Below are 27,568 nucleotides of genomic sequence, written 5' to 3' on the forward strand. Positions count from 1 at the left end.
TGCTTCTATCGAGTGGCCTTATTAACGAAGGGGATCGCAAAATTCGAAAATTAACCATCTGACAAATGAGAGACATTTGCATCCAAACAAAGAAATCCCAAAGAGAGACTTGCCCAGTTGGTGGTAATTTCCAAAGCCTGAAGATGCTTTACCTGGAGACAGGTTGGCTTCTGCATGAAGTTACCATTCAGGCACAATCACATTTGGGCTGAAAAGAGAGTTAAGTCTACAATATCCATCATCCAAGTTGGGCTTTTCAAAGGAGCCTAAATGAGTTAAGTGTCCAACTCCCAGTGAACTTCTATACTTATGAGGCACTCACCCCCACTCTGGTGAGCCTGGGGTAGATGCCTGTTGACTGTTATCGATTGTGGTATCCATTTATGTTTTCCATCAGTACCTGAGGTGAGATTTCATCAATTAATTTTAGGCACCCCACCAATTTTATATGTAGTTTAAAAAAAAGTCTTATGCAGCAGAATCTGATTTCTGCAACTGCAGAAGCAGCAGCAGCTTTGGTGGAGAGCTGCCAGTGTCACCCACCCACTGTATATGGGAAAAGATGAGTGAAGCGGAAAATGGAGACAGGCTGTTTTATTTAAAGGAATAAATAGAACGTTGTGGAAATGACAGGCTGGAACTGAAGACAATGGCAGGTAAGTTACAGTATCCCAAAACCTCAAGGTTATTATAGTCACCCCAGATATATCCTCTGAGCTAAAGACCACAAGGTATTCATATAGATGGTTTGAGGGATGCATAACAGGCTTCAGTACATGAAAATATTCCTCTCTCTGGTCTGTGTGGGAGGCCCCCGCTATTTTTTTCCCTATTTAATCAGCACATTCACTTAAAATTTGCTGACGGTTCTTGGACTCACAAGTAATAGTAATGTACCAGTTTCATCAAATCAAAATGAAACATGCAATTTAGAAAGCTAAATAGAGCAATAAAGTATGTGATTATTTAATAGAAAATAGGATTTAAGATCCTTCATGGCATCAGTCTACCACTGCATTTTGTTTGTAACATAGTCAAGTCTTCAATTTCTAAACACATCTTGCATATAAATATGTTTGTGTGGTACTGTACTAACTGTACTGCACATCCATTTTACCTGCAGTGATAGTGTGCTATAGTATACACAAGGCCAGATGATGCCTATTAGGCACAGGCTTGTGTTGGTGATGTGGAAAAAACAACTCCAGGACCTCTCAGAGCTCACTGCACTGCCCCTTATGACACTAATGTGTGTTCCCTTCCATGGCAGGCCATTTCCTGGAAACATGGACGAGAACACACACCACCACCCAAAAGTTTGCTGTAATTGATGGGCGGTGATTTTTTTTTTTTTAACCTCAGTTACAGCGTAAAGAAATAAAATAGAAGATGGGCAATCAACTACTAGAAAGCTCTCCCATCGACTTAACTACTCCAGCCCCCACAAGGCGCAGTAGGTATGTCAGTGGGAGCTCTCCTGCCAACGTAGCGCTGAACACACCAGCGCTTAGGTCAATGTAACTTACGTCACTCAAAGGGGTGGTGTCGGCTTCGTCTACACTACAGCCTATGTTGGCAAAACTCAGGGGTGTAAGTATTCCACCCCATTGAGGAAATAAAGTATACCGGCATAAATGTTCGTGTGCACAGCATTCAGGCGGCGGAAGAGCTTCTCCCGCCAGCACAGCTTATGCTGCTCACGGAGCTGGTTTTTTAACGCCAGACGCATTACAGCGGCGCAGCTGTATGTATAGACATGGCATATTCCCATCTCCGAGCGACATAAGTTATACTGACATAAGTGGCAGTGTGTACATAGCCTTAGCATTGGGAGGGTTCCCGATGAATGGAGAGAAGCTGAAACAATATTCCTGTATTCTCTAGCAGGGAAATAGAGGTGATGGAGTGAATTACAGACATGAAGATGCTGAGGGCCATGTAAGTACCGAGTTTAATAGATCTGTTTTTGTCCTAGAAAAGATTTGGTAATCTTTAAGGAACAAAACTAGTTAGCTCATTATAAAGGGAGACTGTCAGTGAGGGGTTCAAGAAAAAGAGGCCTTGTCAGAAAAATCTGACAGAGTTCGTTGATGAGGTGACCAAGAAATGAAATGAGGGTCATGAGGCTGCTGTAATTTAACCTGGGCTTCAGAAAGTCTTTTGACAGGGCTTTGCATGAGAAGTTAATGAGTGAAATGCTAGTTTCTGGAATCAGAGTCAGAATAATAACCTGGATAGAAAAGAGATTACTGAACAGAGAGTAAAGGAGCACTGTAAACGGTGGCAAGTCCTTTGGATAGTCAAAATAAGATTTCTGACAACATTCGGTGCTGGACCTATTTGTATTTAACTCTTATTGCACATATACTGTCTGGAAAGTGGAATAAGTTGGCACTTTGTTATATACAACATGCACTTTAAGAATACCTTTGTTAAGTAGACAGACCTGAACTGTGTCCTCTAGTTACACTGCAGGACAATAATTGTACAATAAATGTTAAAGCATTTAGGCAGATTGAATGGAGGGTATACATATTTTCTCTTGATACTGTGGGCCAGTTCCTGTGCTCTGCAAAGAAAAAAGTTCGGAGGATGAAAGTTTTAGCAGACTTCTTGACATGATTAGTTAGCAGCACATGCCTGACTTTTCCTTTGGATTTTCACAGATCTGCATTCATTGATCTGGTTGTGAGATATTTGTTTGTCTGAACTTACGACACACATGTCCAATGTTCAGTCTATACCTAGCCCTGCATCTGCGAGCTAGGTTTAAGCATTTAAAAATAAAGGTTTTTTTTAAGGTGCCATGTTTTGACTTCACATCAAAAAATCGACTCCTTGATAATCTATTTACCTGAGAGGAGACAGCTCGTGCTGTTTATTATTGCCCTTACTCACATTGTGAGAGATTGTGGCTGGGCCCTACACACCCACACAGTGAAGTAACAGACAGTAAGACCCCATCCCATTGAGTGGCATTGTGATGCAGAGATTGCCCTCTGGGTCATAATTCCTCCCCTGCTCCTGGGAGCTAGTTATTTCCTGCAGGGCTATACCAATAGTTAATTACTAATGCTCCCCACCCCAGCACACACACACACACTCACTAGCTCATCCACTCTGGTCAGTGAGTGAGTAGCTAAAGCTCTGAACAGTACCCACTCACCTACTGCATGGAGGACGCAGTTACTCCTGTGCACTTTGGCCCAAGATTCAGATAGCCTTCACTGCAGCTGGGAGGTGTGATTCCAAGCTCAGGTAGACAGATAAGCTAGCTACACTCAAGCTAGTGTGCTAAAAATAGTAATGTGGCCACAGTGACATGGGCAGTGGCTCAAGCTAGCTGTCTGAGTATGAGCCTGTCCACCCCTCCCGGATATGTACTTGGGTGGCTAGCCCAAGCTGCCACTCATGCTAGTTCAAGCCAAGCTAGCATATGTCTACTGGAGCTGGGAATTGCATCTCACAGCTGTTGTATAGACATAGTTATAAGTCCCACTATACTCCCAAGTAAACCATTCACTGTGAATTGTTCATTCAGCCATGTACAGCAATTAAAAGACAATGGTGATGTTTCAAAAGATGTCAAATTAAAGTTCAGGTAATTCCTATTGAAATATTTTTCACCGCTGGAAATTTCAGCACGACACTTAAAGGAAGGGTATGTCAATTTTGCCTCAACGTAGGTTATTTTTGCCAGTTTAGAAAATACTGTCTTTCATTGTAAATCTATACACAGGTTTATGGTCCCGAAGCCTTTCAGGCAGCGTTGCTCAGCCACATGGAGCCTCACTGTGCTAGATCTTGCACCTTGATCTCTGGATTTGTAAGCAGATGTGAGCGATCTCACGTGCAGCCAGATGGCTCCTGAGTGAATGTTTGCGTTGGCTGAAAATTCTAAGTTAACCCAAGTAAGGGCAGCATTTACTAACGCTCAACATTTTCACTCAGGATCATCTTACTTTTATAGTATCGCAATGAAACAAGTGTTTTTTAATAAAATTCCACCTATTTTTGGCCAGACCACAGTCCTTCTGGGTGCTGTATCAATGGAAACAAAGAACTCAGGGCAAACGGGTAAGCTAACAGACACAGGGTCCTGGTTTGACACCGAGTAAGGATAGCATAAGGAGGTATATAATTAAGGATATTTTGTGACACTGGCTGCTCTCTATTTTTGCAGACCATTTTTGTTAAGGGATTAACAACAGGATGTTGAAGCCTTTTTCTTCTAGATCACAGACTCGAAAGGTAGGCCAAATGAGTAGCAGCCAAAAGCTGTTACCTCTTGAAAGAGGTTTACTGTGACATGAGTTTGGTGGCCGCAGCCCAGTTCCAAGTGGAGATATGTCCACATCTCAAAGAAACCACTACAATAACTAGGTCTAACTGGCCCTTGCTGTTGACACGGTCATCAGAGTCTCCAAGGATTGGTTGACCATGGAGATGCAACTCCTCTCTCATCATTAGAGTTAGTCTCTACAGAACAGAATTCTTGTAAGACACATACGATATGATACTCCATAGTTTTCTGTAGTTTCATTTTTTCCTGTTCATTTTTTAAAATCAGAATGAAAAACATAATTGGGAAGGAGGGACGAAGGGTAGATTGTTACCTAGCTGCTCAGGAAAGCAGTTTTGCTAGCTGAGTTGCTGATATTGAAGCAAAGTGACAACACAATTTTTCATTAATATAGAATCTGATTCTATTGTGGAGCAATTAATTTTGTGGTCCACAAACAAAAAGTTGACACCTGACTCCCAGCAGACAGGGGAGCACATTTTAATCTCACCCTTGCAAAATTCCTCTCGCCCACTCAAGCCAGGAATTTCTTTCTTGGCAGATGAGTAACAGATCATCAGTTTTCAACTATCAGTGGAAGTGGCAGATAAGCAGAGTTAGTGCTTGGGCCAGTCAATTTTCTTGTCAGTTTTGCAAGGCCATTTCCATCTGATTTATATGCCATTTCTACACACAGTTCCAAGGAGTAGATCCCAAAAAAGTAAGGTTCAGAGGACGTAAGTGATGGATACATTTGTTAAAGTCATAGGATGAACTATTGGCCCCAATGAAGCCAATTGGAGTTTTGCTGTGGACTTCAGTGGGGCCAGGATTTCACCCATGTACCTGATACGGCTCTCATTTGCATAGGCTTAAGGGTGGTATTCACTAGAGTGAGAGATGACTGGGCCCATAATACTGGGCTATACTTGTAGAAAGGTATCTACTCCTGCTCTGCGCCAAGAGACGTAGCAGGTGAATGTATCCTTGGTTCCTGTCTACATTGTGGAAGCAGTGTCATTCCAACATTTAGTCAGTCTCAGAAAAAAGGATTTCTAGCTAGGAACAGGTTTCAGAGTAACAGCCGTGTTAGTCTGTATTCGCAAAAAGAAAAGGAGGACTTGTGGCACCTTAGAGACTAACCAATTTATTTGAGCATAAGCTTTCGTGAGCTACAGCTCACTTCATCGGATCCGATGAAGTGAGCTGTAGCTCACGAAAGCTTATGCTCAAATAAATTGGTTAGTCTCTAAGGTGCCACAAGTCCTCCTTTTCTTTTAGCTAGGAATAGTATCACCGCATCCACTGATTAGAAAGATGAGTTAGCAATTTGACTAAAAAACCCCCAGAAAACGCCTCATCATCAAAACCAAAACTTTTCGTGGAAATGTAATGTAGTTTCAGTAAAAATGTCATGGTAAGTTTTCTCAGGTCCTGGATCGATTGGGTGGAGACAGGGACTGGTGGAGAGAGGGAGAGAGAGTGAGGGCTTGTCTACACGTACAGCGCTGCAGTGGCGCAGTTGCACCAGTGCAGCTTGGTCACTGTAGCCCTTAGGCTATGTCTACACTGCACACCTTACAATGGTACAACCGTGCCCCTGCAGCCACGCCGTTGTAGGGAGTGCTATGTAGTCACTTTTTGTTGCCCGGAGAGAGCTCTCCCGGCAACAAAATAAAACCACCTCCAACGAGGGGCGGTGACTTCATTGCTGGGAGCGCGGCTCCCACCGACTAGGCACTTTTTGTCATTTGGGGGAAGGTGTTTTTTCATATCCCCGAGAGACAAAAGTTTTAACGACGAAAGTGCCAGTGTAGACAAAGCCTAAGTGAAGATGCCAGCTACGCTGACTGGAGAGCTTTTCCCATCAGCATAGATACTTCACCTCCCTAAGAGGTGGTACGTATGTCAATAGGAGAAGCCCTCCTGCCGACGTAGCACTGCCTAAACCGCGCATTTGGTCAGTATAACTGCATTGCTCAGGGAGGTGGATTTTTCAAACCTGAATGATGCAGTTATACCAACATAAATTCTGGAGTGTAGACCAAGGGTGAGTGACTCAAGTCCCAGCTCTGCCCAGTTCAGAGGGTAAGTCCTTCCATCAGGGTATGCCAGGTATCATTCTGCTGCCCTCAATTCACACAACAAGGATAACCACCCTTCATTACTCCTGCCCCAATAACAAGGAGACTGGGGATCCAACACCAGCCACAAGTGATCATTTGGGCAAGCAATCCCATCATGCTGAGCACCTAGGCAGGGTGGGTGTGCCCATGCAAATGAGATCAGCTCCTGAAGTCCTTTTCCACAGCTCACCACTAGATGTCAGGGGAGAGCTCATTCCAACTCCACTTACAGTGACGGAACAAACAAATGCCAAAACCGCAGCCTTTTTGCAGAAGAGAATTGTTGTTTTCTGCCTAGCCCTACTGCTTAGGGTGACTGAAAGTGTACTTCTCAGAAGCCCTCTTAGTACAGTACAATGGACTTCTCAGATGTCCTCTTACTTTGGTATAATAAAGCGGTTCGGATACAATAAGAAATAGCCCATTTCTCTAATTTAAAATAGAATCCATGTTCAGGTGCTCATAAAACTAATATTTTTTGTCAGTGTGCTTCATTTTCACAAACATCTGCTCTTCTACATGGCAGCCCAACCCAGAAATGCTAAAATGAAGTGGGTAGGAAACAGGGCATGATCATTCAGTTCACATCTCTACAAGCTGTTTTTATTTCAAATTATTATTATTATAATGCAACTTACACCCTTGACTAAAAATAGCAATGCTGGGGCAGGACTAATGGTATAACAAAAATCATTTATTCTAGCACTGCTTAAAAGTATTGATTTCAATGACCAATTAAATTCTTATTTTCGTCTGCTGCCCCAAGGTAACATTGGTTCAAAGTGTCAAATAGCATGAGGCAAAAAAATCTCCTGAAAAATCCGAAGCTTTCTGTTAGAGAATGAACAACATTTTATCTCCTAGGAGAAGAGAACAACAGCTCAATAAGCTACAGCAATTGGTGGTGGTGGGTTTTTTGGGGGGTTGGGGTGGGGGTGGGGGAAGAGAGGGAACAGCAGCAAATTTTGCTACTTAATTACCAGGAGGACAATGGAAACAAGGCTTTTTCTGACAGATGTTGGGTTTGGGCATTAGTGCTTGAATGGGAAGACAATGGGAGCTATCAGCCGCTGGGTGGGTAAAGTCTGAAAGGGTGGAGTTGCTGGAAGCTTAGATTGTGACAACTGAGAAGTGAGGTTGGGATCACTATCAAGGGAGGGTACAGCAACTGAAAGAGAGATCCAACAGCTCCCAGAAAGTTCCTAGTCTGAAAGATGGGTCAGCTAGTTAATCTAAATATTTCTGTATAGGTAGATTTAGGCATTTATGGCCCCCCTTACTGTAGTATTTGAGCACCTCACAATCTTTATCCTTACAACACCCCTGTGAGATTAGGAACTGCTATTAAACCCATTTTACATATGGATAACAGTCAGACTAAATGACTTGCCCAGGTCGCACACAGGACATCTGTGGCAAAGAAGAAAATTGAACCAAGGTCTCCTGAATCCAAGGCTAGCACCCAAATCACTGGATCATGCTTATTCTTAGTTGATATCAGGCATTGAAGGGTGTGTTGTCAGTAGCTAAGGTTGAAAATACAAGCCTTTACATATCTTCTGGCAGCTGCTCAATGTGAACTAAAAAGAACACCCTGGTATATCACAGTGAAGAAGCAGTTCAGAGGAGCAAGTACATTTGACTGGATTTAAAATTAAAATAAACCCTCCCAGCAGGTAAGATAACTATTATCCCTTCACACTTATTTATATCCTGAAACTTGCAACAAACCAACAGTTGTCTCTTTTCTGATTTGCTGTGGATGAGATCTTCACTCTGGACTGGCCAGTATATTATATTTTTTATCTTGTTTAAAAAACAAACAAACCCAACCCTCCCCACTCCCCCACCAACAAATGGATAGGTAGCATAAACACTGAAAGTCAGTTGAAGGGTGTGGAACTTATACAGAGAGGAAGCACAAGGGTGGGGTTGAAGCAGGAAAAGCACCCAGGCAGGGGTCTAAGATAAAGTAGAGAGGAGACTTAGGGTATTACACCAGTGCAGAGCCTCACCAACGTCCAGCACCAATTCTATCCCATCTGATTTTGACTCAAAGTGTGTAAGAAATTGATGGCTCCTACTTAAATATTTGCCACTCTGCTGATTTACCAGCAAAATAAGCCCATATATTTAGAGTGAAATGCATTATGGATACAGAGGTGTCAGCATTAAAAATTCCACAAACAGGGTGAAATTGAAGTGAGACAGTATGCATTTTGGGGACTGAAAAAAATGAACTCCCCTCGCTTCCCTCTGAAGGCCAGGTTAATTAATTGAGAAGGAAATGTCTTAACCGCTCCTGTTCTCGTCCAACACTAGGTGGCACTGGTGGTATACACAAACCTTTCCAGTTGCTTTTTCAAAATAGGCATCGACTGATACTTCAACTTTCAGCAGGCAGGAATATGGTGGAAAACAACCCTGAGATCTCTGTGTTTTATAAGCCAGAGTTTAGAAATACCTGCTGCCATATTGCGGAAGGGATGAGGAAGGATGACCGCCCCCCCCCCGCCTCTCAGCAATGGCTGACCAGGCCTTGAGCTTGTTAACCTCACTTTCATGTGCTTAGTGATTACAAACCAGCTGATAGAAATGCTATGTTATGCATAACACTTCCTTTATAAACCATTCATTACGCTGTTCTATTACATGAGAGAGTTGCCAGAGGGCTGAGTGTCCGGGATACTGAGCTAGCAGTGCAGATTGATGGCATTAATATCCTTATCTTAACATGTAATTAGATGGGTTTGAAAGAGTTCACGCTGACCATGGGTTAGGAGCATCACAAATTCCCCTCCACTCAACTGACTTTAAAAACTCCCCAAAGATCGCTTGTTTGCTTGCTCACTAATTCAAGGAAAGCCAAATAAAGCACATAACAAGAAAAAGAAAAAGAAAAAACACCATTCTGTGGAGCTGATGTGTTGAAGTAAATGAAGCCACAAATTTCAAACGTGCAGAAGATAAATCAGTTGGGTGTGACCGAGATAATCAAAGCAGCAGCAACATGCATTGAATTTACAAGTACTGTAATTAGCGTCACCAGCTGGTCTCCATGGTTTACAATTAACTTCTTGCTGCTGGTTGAGGCAGCCCAGAGTCAGGGTATCTCAAAGATGGGGAGTTTATTTAACCTAAGGACTGAAAGTAACTCAGCCTCTTTTAATATAAATATGGCAATAGTGACTATTTTATTTCCAGGTGAATACACTTCTTCAAAGCACCATGCTTCAGTCTCAGATCCTTTTCTTGGGATGGCAATCTGTGTCCATGCTCTTGTCTGTGGAACACACAGGACAGCCACTCTGTGTTGGTTTTTTATGCTTCTCTGCCCCTTCTCATAGACCGCTCATGTCGTCAGTAGCCTCTCCCTCCATGAAAGCAACGGCAGACAATCGTTTTGCGCCTTTGTCCGTGCGGGCGCCAGACTGCTTTCAGCAGACAGTGCGGTAGGGCTGCACACTGTCGTCATCGAACCACCACTTCCGCTGCCACTCTGCTCTCTTGGTGCTATGAATCCACCTCGCAGGTCCTCTATATGACCGTTGTCATCTGCCGCTTGCACTGCAACTCTGCTCGGCTGCTCTTGTCTCGCCATACCATGGCGAGCGTGCAGCCCGCTCAGCTGTTGTGTCCTGGCAGCAGACGGTGCAGTAGGTCTGCAAAACTGGTCATCCAACCACCGCTTCCCCTGCAACTCTGCTCTCCTGCAGACGCCATACACAGGCAAGCATGGAGCCCGCTCAGATCACTGCGGCAGTTATGAGCACTGTAAACACCTCGCGCGTTATCATGCAGTATATACAGAACCAGAACCTGCAAAAGCAGGCAAGGAGGCGATGGCAGCGTGGAGACGAGAGTGATGAGGACACGGACACAGACTTCTCTCAGAGCATGGGCCCCGGCAATTTGGCCATCCTGGTGGCAGTGGGGCAGGCTCATGCCATGGAACGCCGATTCCGGGGCCAGGAAACAAGTGGCTGCAAAACTTTCGCATGTGTAAGGCCACTTTCATGGAACTTTGTGACTTGCTTTCCCCTGCCCTGAAGCGCAAGAATACCAAGATGAGAGCAGCCCTCACAGTTCACAAGCGAGTGGCGATAGCCCTCTGGAAGCTTGCAACACCAGAGAGCTACCGGTCAGTCGGGAATCAGTTTGGAGTGGGCAAATCTACTGTGGGGGCTGCTGTGATCCAAGTAGCCAGTACAATCACTGAGCTGCTTCTATTAAGGGTAGTGACCCTGGGAAATGTGCAGGTCATAGTGGATGGCTTTGCTGCAATGGGATTCCCTAACTGTGGTGAGGCCATAGACGGAACCCATATCCCTATCTTGGGACTGGATCACCAAGGCAGCCAGTACATAAGCCGAAAGGGGTACTTTTCAATGGTGCTGCAAGCACTGGTGGATCACAAGGGACGTTTCACCAACATCAACGTGGGATGGCCGGGAAAGGTACATGACGCTCGCATCTTTAGGAACTCTGGTCTGTATGAACAGCTGCAACAAGGGGCTTACTTTCCACACCAGAAAATAACCACTGGGGATGTTGAAATGCCTGTAGTTATCCTGGGGACCCAGCCTACCCCTTAATGCCATGGCTTATGATGCCATACACAGGCACCCTGGACAGTAGTCAGGAGCTGTTCAACTACAGGCTGAGCAAGTGCAGAATGGTGGTAGAATGTGCATTTGGACATTTAAAAGCGTGCTGGCGCAGTTTACTGACTCACTTAGACCTCAGCGAAACCAATATTCCCATTGTTATTACTGCTTGCTGTGTGCTCCACAATATCTGAGAGACGTTTATGGTGGGGTGGGAAGTTGAGGCAAATCGCCTGGCCGCTGATTACGCGCAGCCAGACACCAGGGCTATTAGAAGAGCACAGGTAGGCGCGCTGTGCATCAGAGAAGCTTTGAAAACCAGTTTCATGGCTGACCAGGCTACGGTGTGGCAGTTCTGTTTGTTTCTCCTTGATGGAAACCTGCCCCCTTGGTTCACTGTACTTCCCTGTAAGCCAACCGCCCTCCCCTGCCCTCTTCGATCACTTATTGCAGAGGCAATAAAGTCATTGTTGTTTCAAATTCATACATTCTTTATTAATTCATCATACACATAGGGGGATAACTGCCAAGGTAGCCCGGGAGGGGTAGGGAGGAGGTAAGCACTGGGTGGGGTGTGGGGAGGAGGGAAGGACAAGGCCACACTGGAATTCAATAAGTTTTGAAGTGCAGCCTTCTGTTGCTTGGGCAGTCCTCTGGGGTGGAGTGGTTGGGTGCCCGGAGCCTCCCCGCATTCTTGGGCATCTGGGTGAGGAGGCTATGGAACTTGGGGAGGAGGGCAGTTGATTACACAGAGGCTGCAGGGTGGTCTGTGCTTTTCCTGCACCTCTACCATACGTCGGAGCATATCAGTTTGATCCTCCAATAGCCTCAGCATTGCTTCCTGCCTCCTTTCATCACACTGCTGCCACCTCTCCTGTTGCTCCAGCCATCTGTCCTCACGTTCATTTTGTGCTTTCCTGCACTCTGACATTGCTTGCCTCCGCGCATTTTGCTGGGCTCTTTCAGTGCAGGGGGACTGCATGAGCTCAGAGAACATTTCATCATGAGTGTGTTTTTTTCGCCTTCTTCTCTGCGCTAGCCTCTGGGACGGAGATGATAGGGGGAGTGTTGAAACTTTTGCAGCTGCGGGAGGAAAAAATGGGAGAGTAAAATTGAAAAAGATGCATTGGCCATTTAAAGGAGGGGCTGATGTTTTGGGGTTAACGTGCAGCACAAACCCAACTAAACCCTCCCCACACCCAATTCTCTGGGAGGATGGCTTCACCCCTCCTCACACCGCGTGGCTAACAGCGGGGAGGATTTCTTTTCAGCCACAGGCAAACAGCCCAGCAGGAAAGGCCACCTCTGAATGTCCCCTTAATAAAATTCCCCTATTTCAACCAGGTGCCCATGAATGATATCACTCTCCTGAGGATAACACAGAGAGAGAAAAAAAGGATGTTGCTTGAATGTCAGCAAACATTCGGGACCACACGCTGCCAAGCTTTCTTATGCAATGATTCCAGACTATGTGCTACTGGCCTGGTGTGCTAAAGTGTCCTACCATGGAGGACGCAATAAGGCTGCCCTCCCCAGAAACTTTTTGCAAAGGCTTTGGGAGTACCTCCAGGAGAGCTTCATTGAGATGTCCCCGGAGGATTTCCGCTCCATCCCCAGACATGTTAACAGACTTTTCCAGTAGCTGTACTGGCTGCAAACGCATCCCAAGTCTGCAGGGCAAATTAATCATTAAACACACTTGCTTTTAAACTGTGTATTATATTTACAAACGTACACTCACCAGAGGTGCCTTTTCCGCCTTCAAGGTCCAGGGGCCCGGGTTGGGAGGGTACTGGCTCCAGGGTGACAAACAGTTCCTGGCTACCACGGAGAACGGTTTTTCCACTTGACTGGTGTGCGCTATCATCTTCCTCGTCCCCAGAACCCTCAACCCTGTTGTGTGAGACTCCCTTGCAGAAGTCTACGTACAGGTGTGGGATAGTTTGTAGGGGCACGCCCTAAAATTGCATGCAGCTCATCATAGAAGCAGCATGTCTGGGGCTCTGACCCCAAGCGAGCGTTTGCCTCTTTGGTTTTTTGGTAGGCTTGCCTGAGCTCCTTAAGTTTCACGTGGCACTGCTACGGATCCCTGTGATAGCCTCTGTCCTTCATGCCCTTGGAGATTTTTGCAAAAATTTTGGCATTTCGTCTTTTGGAATGGAGTTCTGATAGCATGTATTAGTCTCCCCATACAGCAATCAGATCCAGTACCCTCCCGTTCAGTCCATGCTGGAGCTCTTTTGCGATTCTGGGATTCCATGGTCACCTCTGCTGATGAGATCTGCACGGTCACTCGTGCTAATCAGCTTGTCATGGTGGCCAAACAGGAAATGAAATTTAAAAGTTTGCAGGGCTTTTCCTGTCTACCTGGCCAGGGCATCCGAGTTGAGAGTGCTGTCCAGAGCGGTCACAACAGAGCACTCTGGGATAGCTCCTGGAGGCCAATACCGTTGAATTGCGTCCACACTACCCCAAATTCGACCTGGTAATGTCGATTTCAGCACTAATTCCCTTGTCGGGGAGGAGTACAGAAATCAATTTTAAGAGCCCATTAAGTCAACAAAAATGGCTTCGTTGTGTGGACGGGTATAGGGTTAAATCGATCTAACGCTGCTAAATTCAACCTAAATTCGTAGTGTAGACCAGGGCTAAGATTCTTTGATTTTTCTTCAGAGCCTCTGCATGGAGGAAGGCAAGGTTATCCTGTTAGATTTTTTCCCCATAAATTGCTTCACTAACTGGCCCTAATGGGGCTTTACAGAGGCTGCCTCTGTAAAGGTCTAAGGCCCAAAGTGGCTGTAGGGTAATGATGAACAGGTCCTTCATATATTCTGGGTGTTGCTGTTTTTTTAAACCAAATAGCTGAAAAATAGTCAGGGTAGAGTCTCTCAGCTCCTTGGAAGTGCGTTTCGAAAGATTGTTCTTCCCTCCAGAGTCTTTTCCTCATAGTGCTACTGCATCCAGTGTTGTAAGTTGCTTTGTCTCGTCTTATGCAACATGATGGGAATGGAGTTGGCACCTAACTCTAAGAAAATGTATTGAGTTTTCTGAGAAAAACCATGCTTCAACTGATGGATTTATTATTATAGATCATGCGAATTCACCGATTACTGCAAACAAGGTTAGTAAAGTAAACTCCCAACAAAGAGATACAGGCAAGCAGAATTCTCTATCCCCCACCCCTGTATTGCCATTTAAAATGCAGTGGACCAAGGAAGAAATAAGAAGGACTAATAATGGAGTACAAAACTAAACATTTTTGCCAGATTATGATGGGGCATTTGAGGATATTTTCAAATTTCAGTTTGTCACATACTGAAATATTTATATATGTTAGATAGAGGAATTGATGTACAGCCTCAACTGGGAAAACCCCCACACACATTTAAAGATTAAATTAACTACAAATACCATAGCAATTGTTTTCCAAACTATAACAATAAAAGTGCTAATACCTTCTCTCCTGGTAAACAAGGTAGTAAATGCTCAATAATTATCTACAATGATAACAGTCACTTTTTCTGAATGCCTCTGAAACCAGCCCTGGGACCAAGTCTGAGACATAGATCAACCGGTACTAGGAGAACTACTGCAAAAACAAAAAATAAATAAATAAATAAAAATACATAATGTGACTTGGAGATTTTCAGGAGGTGGTAAGAAATGGAAGTTTCCTTTAGTTCTATACAGACAAAGGTGATTATGATAACAAAAGTCTCCCTTCTTCTAGTCCCCTGTGATCCCTAGGTAGCAAAAGTGCCTGTCAGGAAAGGGGAATAGGTTGTCAGTGGTTAGACAATTCAGATTTTCATGCTTCACCAACTACAGAAGATAATCTACTCAGTGTCTGATTTTTTTGGCTGATGCTCTCAAGTTGCAGCCAGTTCTGTACCAGAGGGGGGAAAAGGTTGAGAAAAATAAAATACTTTTAAAAATACACATTTTTAATGAGCATCTGTTTTCCCAAAGCCCTTCAGTGAACAGTGAAAGTTAGTGAAAAGTCCAAACAGCTCAAAGCAGCACAACTTACACAAGAAAGAGCGTGCTTTTGGAGATGGGGCTGGGAGCCCAGCTGATGCTCGGTCAAATTCTCTGCTGGTGTAAATTGGCACAGCTATACTCAAGCCATGACACTGCAGAGAATTCAGCCTCATGTGTGAGCTGGGTGAAAGTGAGAGGGAGTGTTCAGGCACATAACTTCTTCACCTCTACTAAAAGCAGGAGAGGACATCCCCTCAACAATCCCTCACCCTGGTGACAAGGAGGACACTCTCCTACAGCTCTCTTGCCTCCTGATTGGCGAGGAGAAGACTAATAGGATTTTGAATTTGGAAGAGGAGGAGCCTGGCTGAGAAGCTTCTAGCGTTCCTGGAAACAGCTGGAGCAGCAACCACATCTGACAGGGGAATAAGTGTTATCCCTGCTGGGAGTCATCCTCTTTTCTAAAATATGATCTATCTTCTTTAGTTTCCCCCTTCCCTCCAGCAGAACAGGAGGAGACCTATTCCCTTCCAATGACACGTAAGTCATACATAATTGATTCTGCACAAAAATCCCTTTGTAATAGTCTTTAAATCTTTCAAAATGTAGAAACCTGCGCCGGGTATTTCAGACTTTTCCATGGAAGAGGAAAGACATGGTTCCCCCAGTTTTCTTTGTTTTTAACAGCAACAGATTTTCCATCCTAAAGAAGCATAAGAGTGCAGCAGTTCTAGGTATGGGGAAATCAGGACCACTGTAGAGGTGTACCATACAGATACTTTGCTTGGCAGATCTAGGCCTACTGCTTGGGGATATGAACTCCCTTTCAGGCACAACTCTTCTTTGTCCCCATTCTCCTCCTCTTTCTGTATCTCACTACAACAAGACCTATCACCACATGATGATGAGACCAGGGATGAAAGCTCACTAAAACTGATGAACTCCCCATCATATGTTGTTCTCCTTCATCCACTGCCTGTGAGGTATTGGAGTGTGACTTTGCTCATGCCTGGAATGTGGCCAGCCAGTGTTTAATAGTTCCCAGTAACAGTAATCAGCTCTTAAGGACTGAGAGTTAAGAAGGATAACATATCTGAATGAAAGCTACAATCCCATTGCAAAGAGTTACATTTGCTTAAAGCCAGACGGGCAGAAAGTAGAGAAATGCCCCTCAGTGAGGGAGCAAGCAATGAAGAAGGCCATCAAAGGGCCTGGATGATTCTGTTGGGGGAGGATGGGGAGAAAGATGATAAAATGTTAGGCAACTGAATTCCTTGTAGGTAGGGAAAGATGGGAGCTGGAGACCTTTAACACATGACCAGGGCTTCCCAACGATACAGTTTAAGTAAGACAACCTGAATTGGACTAAGTGACTGTTAGCAAGAAAAGCACTTCTGCACATTCTCAAAGGAAGGAAGCCAAGGCAGGAGAAAGCTACTCACCTAAGGATTGAGAAAAAAGTGCAGGAAGGGTGGAGACTGCAATAAATCTGTGACTCAGATGAGTCCTAGTAAGACAATGATCTTTGTTTCCCGGCCACAGTCATACGACATGGATCATGATTACAAAGATCATGTTGTGACCTCTCACAACAACCACGATTCACTGGAACAAAGAAACCGTGGACCAAAAGGGAGGTCAGAAGACAAAACATCAACAAAAGCTGGACCTCAGAAAGGGAACTCACTGGTCTAAAAATAAGAACAGCCTAGGAAAGGTCAATATCACCAGCTCTAGTGGCTACTGATCTCTCTCCACTTTTAAGAATTAAAAACCCCAACAAATGCAAATCACACAGTAGCCAATACAACCACAAACTCAGCCAGTTTATAAGGCACAGAAACAGATGTCTAGGATGGAGGTTAGGGTATTGGACATCAGTCAGCAACTACCGGTTTCTGAACTTTAATGGTGTTCTCCTCACACAAGCACCTCTTGTTCTCAGAACAGCTTCTTCCGTAGTGCCACCTTCTGTGGCTAGTGACTTTCATTGTCAGTGACTGGGTTGGGCTTCTGTTCATTCATAGTCTGGGGGCCTTAGTTACTTCAATTGAAAAAAGTATTACTATTTAAGAATTGCCCAGGCATCACACCTTTTAGTACAGATAGAACAGAGGGCTGAGAGAATAAACAACCCAGGTCTAATAACTAGATTTCTTCAATAGTCTGAGGAAACTCAGAGTTGCCGCAGCCTTTGGCAAGAGTGTATCCCTGGTGTAGTTAAAAGACAGCTCCTTTTTCCCTGTCTATGAATTAATTAAAAATCATATTACATTAATATCAAACATTGATATTACGTGATGTGCCAGAGACAGTAGTAAAATGAGGAACTTGATGGAATCTAATATTATAATTAAAATGTGCACAGGGAAGTCAGCTATAAGGGATACAGCTTTGGGCAAAATATTGTAAGCTTTAATGACAGAGTTCACCTCATGAGCAATCCTGTTAGGAAAGAAAGGGTTTGCATTCATATTGATTTCTTTTAGTTTAAGTGATAAATTGAAGCAGCAAGGCTAATGTTGGCAATCAAGTATGCTTATGCTATCAAGTTAGTGAAATGCATCTGTGCTGAAAGTGGTAGTAAATTAAAGGAACTGAAACCCAATAGTGTGTTTATAAGGACACTTGACCACAGAGTGGAATTAATCAGAAGTGTAACTATTTGATTAATGATGCACAGACTCAGCTCAGCCATACATACTAAGGTCCTTCTATTGTTGTCAAAACAAGCAAAACAGAAATGCAAGATTTATACAGCTGTTCCAGCCTGGTGAGAACAATAGTTCTTGAAGTGACTTTGCATTGTATAATGGACTATTAAAACAAGTTTAAAGAGCATCAAAGAATATGGAGGGACTTCATATAAGTTATATGAACTTTAAACTGGACATTTCAACAGTTAGCGGAGTGTTGAAGGAGAAATTGAAAAACTGGCCAAGGGATACACTGTATGGGCCCCATGGAAAGTGACTTGCTGAGGTAAGTTGCTGACTGGAGTAAGTCAGCCGATGTTTAAAATAAGTCCCAAGGTGTTTGTAGCAACTGTTATGGCCAATTTGTCTTATAAAAGCTAGAGTGACAAGATGTGTTAAACAAAGAGACTGGAAAATTCCAGTCCCAGCTTCAGGAACTCAAAAGCAGATGTCTCATTCCCTGATTGGATGGTGAGAGAGGATGACTCATTTTTGTTGGACATTTCATATCTTTGGAAGACATAGGGGTCATAATCTAATTGGTCCACACCAACATCTCCAAAAAGGGGAACCAAGATGGGTCACTCAACAGAAATAGGATAAAATGGCTTATCTCCTTCAGCACATCACTTCCCAAAAATGAAAGACACCTGGAAGGGAAAAGGCTGAGGTTCTGGGCTGGCTATCTGGGATTCCTCCTGGTGACATCAAGTACCTACCTCAGATAGGAACCTTTAACTCTTTCAATTTTCCAGCAATTTGGGTTGCCTGCTAGCACAGTAGGAAAACATGGGCAAAGCATAGGAGGGGCATGCTGGAGGCCTTACACCTGCGCCCCCAAACCGCAAGCTTCAGTCAGGCACGGAATCCCCCCCCCCCCATGCATGGCCCTCTTGGCCTGGCTGGAGCTGCTCCTCCCACCCCCAAACATAGAAGTCATACTATGCCTATGTAGGAAAAGACTACAGTTGTGTCTGTCCTGTGCTCCACCTGAGTTTGCAGGGCTCACTCCTGCTGTGAATGATAACTGATGAAAACTGATGGCTGAACAAAGATCTGGTGATAAGTAATACAGACTCTCTTGGATGATGGCCCAATTCAGTCAAATGAACACTTCCTGAAACAGAGTACCTAATTAGTAAGGAAGTGTACATGCTTGTGTATGTGTTTTAAAGATTGTAACACACTTACTGTGTGTCTTTGTTTCCAGTCAAGATTGTTGTAAAGTAGCTTTCAAACTGAAGAAGTTACTCTTGTTACTTCAAACTGTAGAACTGTACATGTGTCTACCATATTTAATGGTTTTATATGGCATTTCAAGTTCCTGGTGTATACAGACATAAAATGAGATCAAGTGTGCAAACTTCTTATACCGCACTTGGTCTATTCAGTCTGTCATAAACGCAGAAGTTTATTTTAGGTAGTTAGGATCGTTAGCCAGCTCCTAGGGCTAATATTAATTGGGAAATAGGGTAAAACAGTTGACAACTCTAGATCTATTGGGATGGAGACATTGGTTAATAGGCATGTAAGTAATTGACCAAACTGTTTTGTGATCTAGCTTGGGATTGTTTTTCATCTATTGTGTTAACAATGCTGAAGTTGATAACAAATTGACATAAGCAAGGCCATCCTGAGGGACCCTGTCAAAAATCTAAACAAAAGTCATCTTCCCAAGATAATTGAGTATAAGTGTTATTGTCTATTGTGGTTGTGTAATTTGATTCTGAAAAATCTAAATGATTATATTGACCAACTTTCTAATGTATGGACTAAATATAATTTTTGCCTTTTTATAGCCTACATTCGTTGCTATTGTGAAGGATATTTAATAAACTCTATAAAACAAATTCCAGTGCTTGAGTCCATTTTCTTTAGTTAAGCAATCAAAATTAAAAGGACCCTAAGAAAGGTGGTACGGGTAATCAGTTAAGCAGTTGCTTAACGAAGGCTTGTTTTATACCCTAACTTTCTTATAAAGACTGCACAAGCCACCGTCATCATAATTCTGGATGTCCTCAGGCAACTGAGTCCAAATGGGGTTTGTTTGCATTTAATCTTCTCCCCCGCCATCAGGCTGATGCTCAGGAGGTGGCTATGGTGTATGATCTCAGAGCACATGGGAGATTGGGAACCATGCACACGTTGAAAGCTAACTACAGTTCCATATCTCTGTAGATGCATCTAATATGCCAGAAGCAAAGTGGATTATTTCACATGGCATTACTGACAAACAGGGCACTGTGCTCTCTGCCTTGCATATGATCATCTCTCTCTAGGTTTGGCTACCACTGACGCTAACCAGTTGAGTTTGTGACAGACGAGGAGCTGTACTGTAATAATTAATGAATACTGTATGTGACTTGGTTATTGGGATCTTTCCTGTATTAATATATTGGTTTAGTTTAATAGGGGTTGTTGTAAAAACAGGCAGGAAGCAAAATAATGGCTCAATATAAGCCACTCCCACTGGGAAACATTCCACAGTTGCTAAGTGGCAATGCTCAAGCTATTAGTGGTGAGGATTATACCTCCTGACTCCACCAAATTATAGAACTAGCTTTGCCAAGAAGGGGCAAAAAGCTGGGAATGGAGAAGACAAAGGAACTCTAGATGGATTAAAAAAAGAAGAAAAAAAAAGACTCTCCCCCCATCTGCAGGGGTGATGTTATTAGAAAGCTATTCAAGATTGTTGGGCTTTAGGTAATAAAGCCACGTGTGGACTGTTTAGGGTTTTAAAATCCTCTCTCATGTTATACTTTGTTCCTACTATTAAAATTAAATGGGGGCCCTTAGACAAAGCTGTCTGGTCATGCTATACATCACGAATGAGACTCCTTTAGGGAAGAACTGCAGGTGCCAAACCCAGCTGGACCTGCTGGGTAAGCACAATTGGTACCCACAGTACTGTAGTCCAGGACCCAGTCCAAGAGTGGGAGAACTGTGGAATTTCACACCAGAAAAGGTGAGAGGATAATGCCTAAAGCCTAAATGGGTGCACTCAGAGAACCCAGATATGGGACAGATGTGCATCTAGATCTGTAACTATGGCAAAGTTAATCTCAAAAGGCGGCTATAAGGAACATTCTAAAGAACAGAACCATACGGGCACTACTCACCCAAGGCCTGAGGGCCCACAGTTGATCCAACACAAGTGTAATGAAGGATGGGGCTAGAAACTATGTTTGGTTGATTAAATAGGATAATGTCTATGGGTAGTTCCCTGGAATGGTTGATCACCGACACCACGCCATATGGCTGCCCTCCAGCAATCAGCTTACTTGCAATTAGTACAGGAAGGACTTGTGGCCGGGGGAAAGAGAAGAGTTATCACAGATGGCTGGATGAGTCAGACATATCAAACCTAGTTCATCACTAACCACATTTTGTGCCCCACACAGCCTGCAGCTGCCACAAGACCTGAAGCAGAAAGAACCTACTGAAATTTTGTGGCACCACCATTAGGCTTTTGTGAAGCACCCCAAAGCAATACAGAGAAAACAATTCACCTAGAACATGCCTTCAGGATTCATGAGCATCTAAAGTCTGCTACAGTATTCAGGTAGCCCGTGTGGTATATGGTATGCATGTCGCAGCTAAGATATGGGCTTACTTAGTTTTAAGCTTCTGTAGGATGACCTGAATTTGAAAAGAAAAGAAAAGAAAAGAAAAAGAAAAAGAAAAAGAAAAAGAAAAGAAAGAGGAACATCTTTTAATATTGGAAAAAAGCTGATCAGCGAGATAAAATAATAGAAAGTTAAATATGATCACAAAAGCGAGGGAAAAAAATTCAGGCCAAAGAGACATGTCAGAAGGAAATAAAGAGGGTGGAAATGAAATATAGACATAAGTGAAGGTGGAAAGTTCCAGATATATTTATTGCCCTTGGCAATACAGGTGTTTTATCTCAGTGTTCCAATTCAGCGAAACATTTAAGCTTACATTTCAACCCAATGCACCAGATGAAATTTACCAAAAACATACTTAGATCAGAATGATTATTATTGCCACAATAAAATAACTACATAGTTTGAATGTGTATATAATAGGTTGGCCTTCAGTGACGTGCTCTTTTCAGAGCAGTTGATAAATGGGAGCCATAAATTAAGGTACTTGTATGTCATTTTCAAACTTGACATCTTCTCCCACGTTCAGTGCTTTGCAAACCAGTTTAGTCTGGTCACACAGTGTATGGCTGACTCATTGTTTGAGACCAACATCACCGTAGCTCAGTTGTCCCTCTAAAACCCCTAAATTTTTCCATGCAAAAGGACCCTAAAGCAGTTTAATCAAAATGTTTTGTGAAAACAATTCAATTTTTCCACAAAATATTTTGAAAAAAATACAAGAATTTTCTTTTTGTTTCAAATTGCGATTTTCATTTCATCAGTTTTCAAAAACTGAAAACATCATATTTTTCAATTTTCAGTTCGCCAACATGGCGAAAGTGAAACCATTTTCAAATTCAAGTGCATACTTGTGGAATTCATGGTATTCCCCCTGCCTGGGTTTAGACTATTCAATGCTTAAGAGAGAAACCCAAAACACTGGCTTCGCAGAATGCGCCTTACAGGGTTAAGTTCTGCCTTGTCATAGTAAGTTACATCACAAGTATTGCACAACTGACTATGGCATAAAACCAACAATCTCAATGCACTAGGAATTGGAAAAGTGATTTTCAGAAATATTCTCTCCCATAGCAGATATAAAGAAAATGGTACATTATGTAGAGATGCTGCATAAATAACTTAGATCCAAGTCCACACAAAATTAGATGCTTCAGGACAATTTGGTAAGGCCAACTTTTCAGACTTAGGTGCCTAACTTTAGGCATCTAAGTAAGTGGTCTGATTTTGAGAGGTTCTCCATATCAAACAGATCCTGGTGGACTTTAATGGGAGCTGCAGGTGTCTGCCTCTGGAAAAAAGAATCAGGCCAATTATTTAGGTGTTTAACTTTGGACACCCCAAGTATGACAAAATCTTCATAGTTCTGATATATTGAGGAATTATTCTTTTGATAGGTGGTTGAACAAAAAACCTCTATATCATGCCCTATCGTTTTGGCTTGGGGTGCATGCCATTGCAAGAATTGACCACTGTAAAAATTAATTTTGAGATAATCTGACAACTTCATTAATATTTGTAACAGTTAGAGATCCTCAGCTGACTTCAGTGGGCTTTGGATCAGGTCCCAAGCCCAATGTGCTATTAATAACTATCCCCTATCATCTGTTACTGACAAATCCATGAAAACACTAGCTCAGAAATCCCAAGCCCCACATTTACATATAATTTTAAGGATCTGGATAATTGGGTTTTTTAAAGCCCAAACTCAGCATTCATTTTGCTTTCAAACTTTCCCCACTGTATTTGGTTTATCTGTGGGCCTTTGTTTTTATTTACATTGGATTTTCAACACATGCTATTTACTGCTATTTCCCCCTTCTTTCCAGAGGATTTATCATTGAGATATTTTTTTATTTGGGTGCACAAATACACTAAATCCAGGCATGAAGCCTGATCAAAACATCTGGAAAGTGACACTGAAATTAAGGCTATGGAGCTGCCCCTCTAATCTGCTGAGCAGTTTATATAAATACTGTTTAAATAAAATGAGTCTGAAAACAGAAAAGCTTAAAGATTTATAAATCCTGGCTTTATAAAGGATGGGCAAGCTTGAGAGCCACCCCTAGTGTGTAAGCTTTTCCTTTCATGTAACAACATTATCTAGCCTCACAAGCTTCTTAGGGTAAGCTTAATTAAAGCCAATGGAGAGAAAATGTACGAATGGAAAAGGATAACTGTTTTGGCTCAGAAAATGAAATATTACCAAGCACATAAAGTAGCGGCCATGAGGGCTGTGTCCTCCTAAATCTGAATGGAGGGATGGAGCTGGGGACGGGTAAGCTTTGAATACAGAGGTTGGCCTACAAGGTGCTGAATGTGGCAAACAGGAATCTGTTCCCCATGCCTGTGCACATGAGACCTCACTGAACAACAAGGGTTCCCCCAAGGACAGAACATGCTACAGCTGTTTGCAATAGATTTCAGTATTACTAACATTTCGATGCAGTTGAAATTCAGAGGATTAATAAAATATTGATAACCATTCTACAGTTCTACCACACAGCAAAATTGCCCCATCTTTATGTGCTCTAAATTAAACATGTCTGCAGCAGACTGGAGAAGGAATGCAGGTTCTTGTCCCAGTGGAAAAAGCTCTGTGCCACCCCATCTGCCATTCCAAATGCCAAGTCACAGAAATGCTATGTGTGGGGAGGCTTGTTTGTGATGATTTGTTTACTATTTTGCTCAGATTTCTTTTTAGCCTGGTAAAATATTTCTCTATCAGTTTGTATTATTGAGCTGTTGCTGGGCTCAGGCCTGAGTCTAATCTCAGATTGATGAAATGAAATGACAGTCTGACTCAATCTGCTCATAAATAATAATGTTTTATGTGTGTATAGAATACTTTTCAGCGAGAAGTATCCCAGAGTGCTTTATCAACCTCAGATTTAGCTGTTGCATAAATGGGTGCAACTCCCAATGAATCACAGGGAAGTGTAAAATTAGTTACTTGCCATCACCTGTGTAGTGGCAATAGCCAGGAAATAAATTGCCTGTATGGTGAAGTTTTGACCACCTCGTCTGCACCGGGCTCACTAATTTCTCTACAGAGATTACCTGCAACATTACTAACATAGCAGCAGCTCAGATAGCTGTCAGTCTTGTAAAAATCCTCCTCTCAGTTAAATATTTCCTCCAATTGCAGAATCCCCACCACTGGGCCACTCCCTCAAAAAATTACAGTAGTCCGAGGACCATGATTGGCAATAGTTAGCTGTGGAAAGTGAGGGTTATAAACTCCAATATCTTATAACCCATGATTACTAGAAACAGGGGCTTAATGGAGCTGGCAAGTGGAGATCCCCAGGTTTCTAATAGGGGAACACAGCGCTCATTTCTGCTATAACTAAGGAGCATGCCAAGACATTGGACTATATTACTCTGACATTTTGTTTAATATAAGCATTAGTGTAACAGCAGTATGTTTTAATAGTTTTTAAAACCACAAGTTAAAACGTTACTCTACCTCTTGATTTTGTATGGTCGGTTTTGCAGTCAGTGATCTACCTCTTTTGATACTTAACTAGCTTTGCAAATCAGACTGTCCTGGGGTACTCTCCTCACTGCCAGAGCACACTTCCTACTGGCTAATCTGGGGATTGGCTCTTTCAGCCTGATGCCTTCTTCCTGCAGTTCCTCTGCCCCTCATCTTGCTCTCTTTGTCTGCTGCCCCTTTCTTGGTCTTCAGGAGCTGCAGCACCTTGCCTTCATGGCTTAGCCTCCCCATCCATGGTAATAACTCCTTCCTCACTGTCCCAGAAAATCCTTAAACCACTGCCCTTGCTGGGCCACTCCCTCAGTGGCTAGAATGCATGGTCTAGACAGCATCAAAGTTCACTTCCCAGATTGTGCCATTGGCTGGTAGGGGAACCAGGCTTGCCCTATACTCTGGGTTCCAGTCCAAGGCCCTATATCCAGCAGCGAAGGTCTGGGTAACCACAAATCTTCCTAATACTCCTCTGTACTACTTCTTACCTTACCCATCCCAGGCTCGCATTCCCCATCCTTCCAGCCAATCCCCTTTCCTCTGGGTTTGTTAGACAAATCCTTCCTCTTGGCGCTAAGTTTCTCTTTCTTCCCCTCCTCCCAGGGGGAGTGACTGTAGTCCTCTCCCTGCAACTAGCTACCTAGCTTTTAGAAGCCCTGCCTATTCCTGCACAGGTGAACCTCCCTTAATTGGGGCTCTCCTCTCAGCCAAAATATTCCCCAGCTTGCAGCCTAAAAGGTTAATTGGCCCATCTTGCCTACATTAACCCCTTCAGAGCAAGTGTGGGAAGCACACCCCATCTCACCAACCCACGGTAACTAGTGGAGGATGGCGTTACATGGAAGGGATGCCCACACAGTTCAAACAAACATTTTAAATGTCTCTGAAACAACTAGCCTATGTATTCAAATGAGTTCAGTGTTAGCCCAACTCTGCCACCATTGAAGTCACTGGTAAAATTCCTATTCCAGTGCTGAGCACTTTTGAATGTAGACATCCCAAACTCATGCCAAGAAAGCCATTATACAGTAAACAGTCCCATCGGCTCTTTAATTACTGTAAGTAATGAGGAATTTGGTTTTATGTCTCATTAAAAGACAGCACAGAGATTCCTTAACACCATTCTGAGGCCTTGATACAATATTGATTCAGAGGAAAAACTCATCTATTGAATCCTTCTCTAGATTTCCTTGAAGGCTTCCCATTCACATTCTGGGCATGCCCACTCTTTTCTATTTCTCCTTTCTGCCCTCCCCTGCCTCACTTCCAACCCTCCAGTACTTCTCACCTTCACCTATTGTCCGCACATACTAAATGGTGCTGCTTTAAGAATCAGGAATTCACTTGCTGTGTACGGGGAGACTTTGGCAAACCAGTAAAGTTCCTGAAACCACTATGGCTTATTGCTAAAAGCAGCCAAGTCAGCAGGCTGTAAATTAGCCAAGTCAGCAGGCTTAGTTTAACCAAGGCAGGAGGGGAGGGGGATTTTTGGGTACCACAGAAAGGGCAGCTTGACCCCGCATCCTTCCTGATAGGAATTGTGTTGAAGTTGCTGATACGTGCATCTTAGAAGAGCAGGATGTGTCCCAGGAATGTCTATTGGGGCCTCAAGGCTGCAAACTCTGGCAAAACCCACACCTGGCTAATTGATAATCAGAAGGAGCCTCTTGCTTGCCCATTGGAACTGCTTGCTTAACAAGTTTTCTTTAAGGGACATGTCATTCTATTACTAATGTATAAATAAGGGGGGAAAGTTTGAGGTGGTGGGACTCTTCAGGACTGGACTCTCCCTCTGGATGCATCTTGTGTTCCCCACTAGCAGACGAGCTGCCGCTGTGCCACTTGAGAGCCACACTCAGCTTTGGTAATTATCAAGGATTGGGGGTGTTTTACTAACCTGTTGTGGACGTGTGTAAAGTGCTTGAGGCTAAGTAAAGTTTAGCTTTAAGTGAAAGCACTCTTGTGTTGTCTTCTTTGTGCCAGCCATCTATTGGTCGGACGGCCACATCTCCCCTGATTTATTTCCTGACACCACCTCGCACAGAGTAAAAGTTACCAAGAGCTTTGGGTTGAAAGAACCCCGGGTAACAGCTGCACAGAGATGGACAAAGAGAGTGGCTTTCATATCTGGATTTGGGGTTCAGATTAGGGTTCTTTGGGGTCAAAGTCTCATATATTTGCTCTTTACGTGCTATCACAGCTAAAAACAGTGGAAGCCCCACAATTTCAGGTGATCTTATTAGATTTGTATCAGCAGGAGCCAAGTTTTAACCAGTTTACAAAACATGCCTAGCTTTGGATCTGACTCCAATCCAAACCTAACAGGTTGATCTAAAAGGTTCAGATCCTGGGATCTAAATTTGATCCTCTCTCCCCTCACTTTACACACACTAAAATAGAGTGTTCAAATTAGATAATTAGGCATCAAAGAGAATTCCTTTTCCTATCATGAAATTAAGCGTTCAGACTTCCATTCTAGATAGAAGGTGTTTTGGTATTTCTGATTTTAAGGATCAGATTCTGATTTTGCACTGGGGTGCAAAAGTGTGGCTCTGTTGATTTTCTTATGGTGGATAAAGTGAAATGAAAAGCAGATAGATCTGCCCTGGCAGTGAACCATTGGATACAATACTTTGCTTCACTGAGGATCCAGATTATTTTCAGGTAGTTTGGCATATATGTAATTTATGTGCTACGTTCTCTGCCTGGTACTGAGAAGCTGTTTCTCCAGTAAGGATTGTTCTTTGAACTATTCACCTT

General features: G+C 43.2%; 1 long non-coding RNA gene across 1 annotated transcript in view; it reads right to left on the reverse strand.

Moving 5' to 3' along the window:
* Positions 1–25,461, reverse strand: part of LOC122464141 — a 31,891-nt gene extending 6,430 nt beyond the window's left edge. The window contains exon 1 of the long non-coding RNA XR_006288057.1: positions 24,788–25,461. This is a non-coding gene — a long non-coding RNA (uncharacterized LOC122464141). The remainder of the gene's footprint in view (positions 1–24,787) is intronic.
* Positions 25,462–27,568: the final 2,107 nt, after the last annotated feature.

Source organism: Chelonia mydas, chromosome 1 (genome assembly GCF_015237465.2).
Source record: "Chelonia mydas isolate rCheMyd1 chromosome 1, rCheMyd1.pri.v2, whole genome shotgun sequence".
Lineage (NCBI taxonomy): Eukaryota > Metazoa > Chordata > Testudines > Cheloniidae > Chelonia > Chelonia mydas.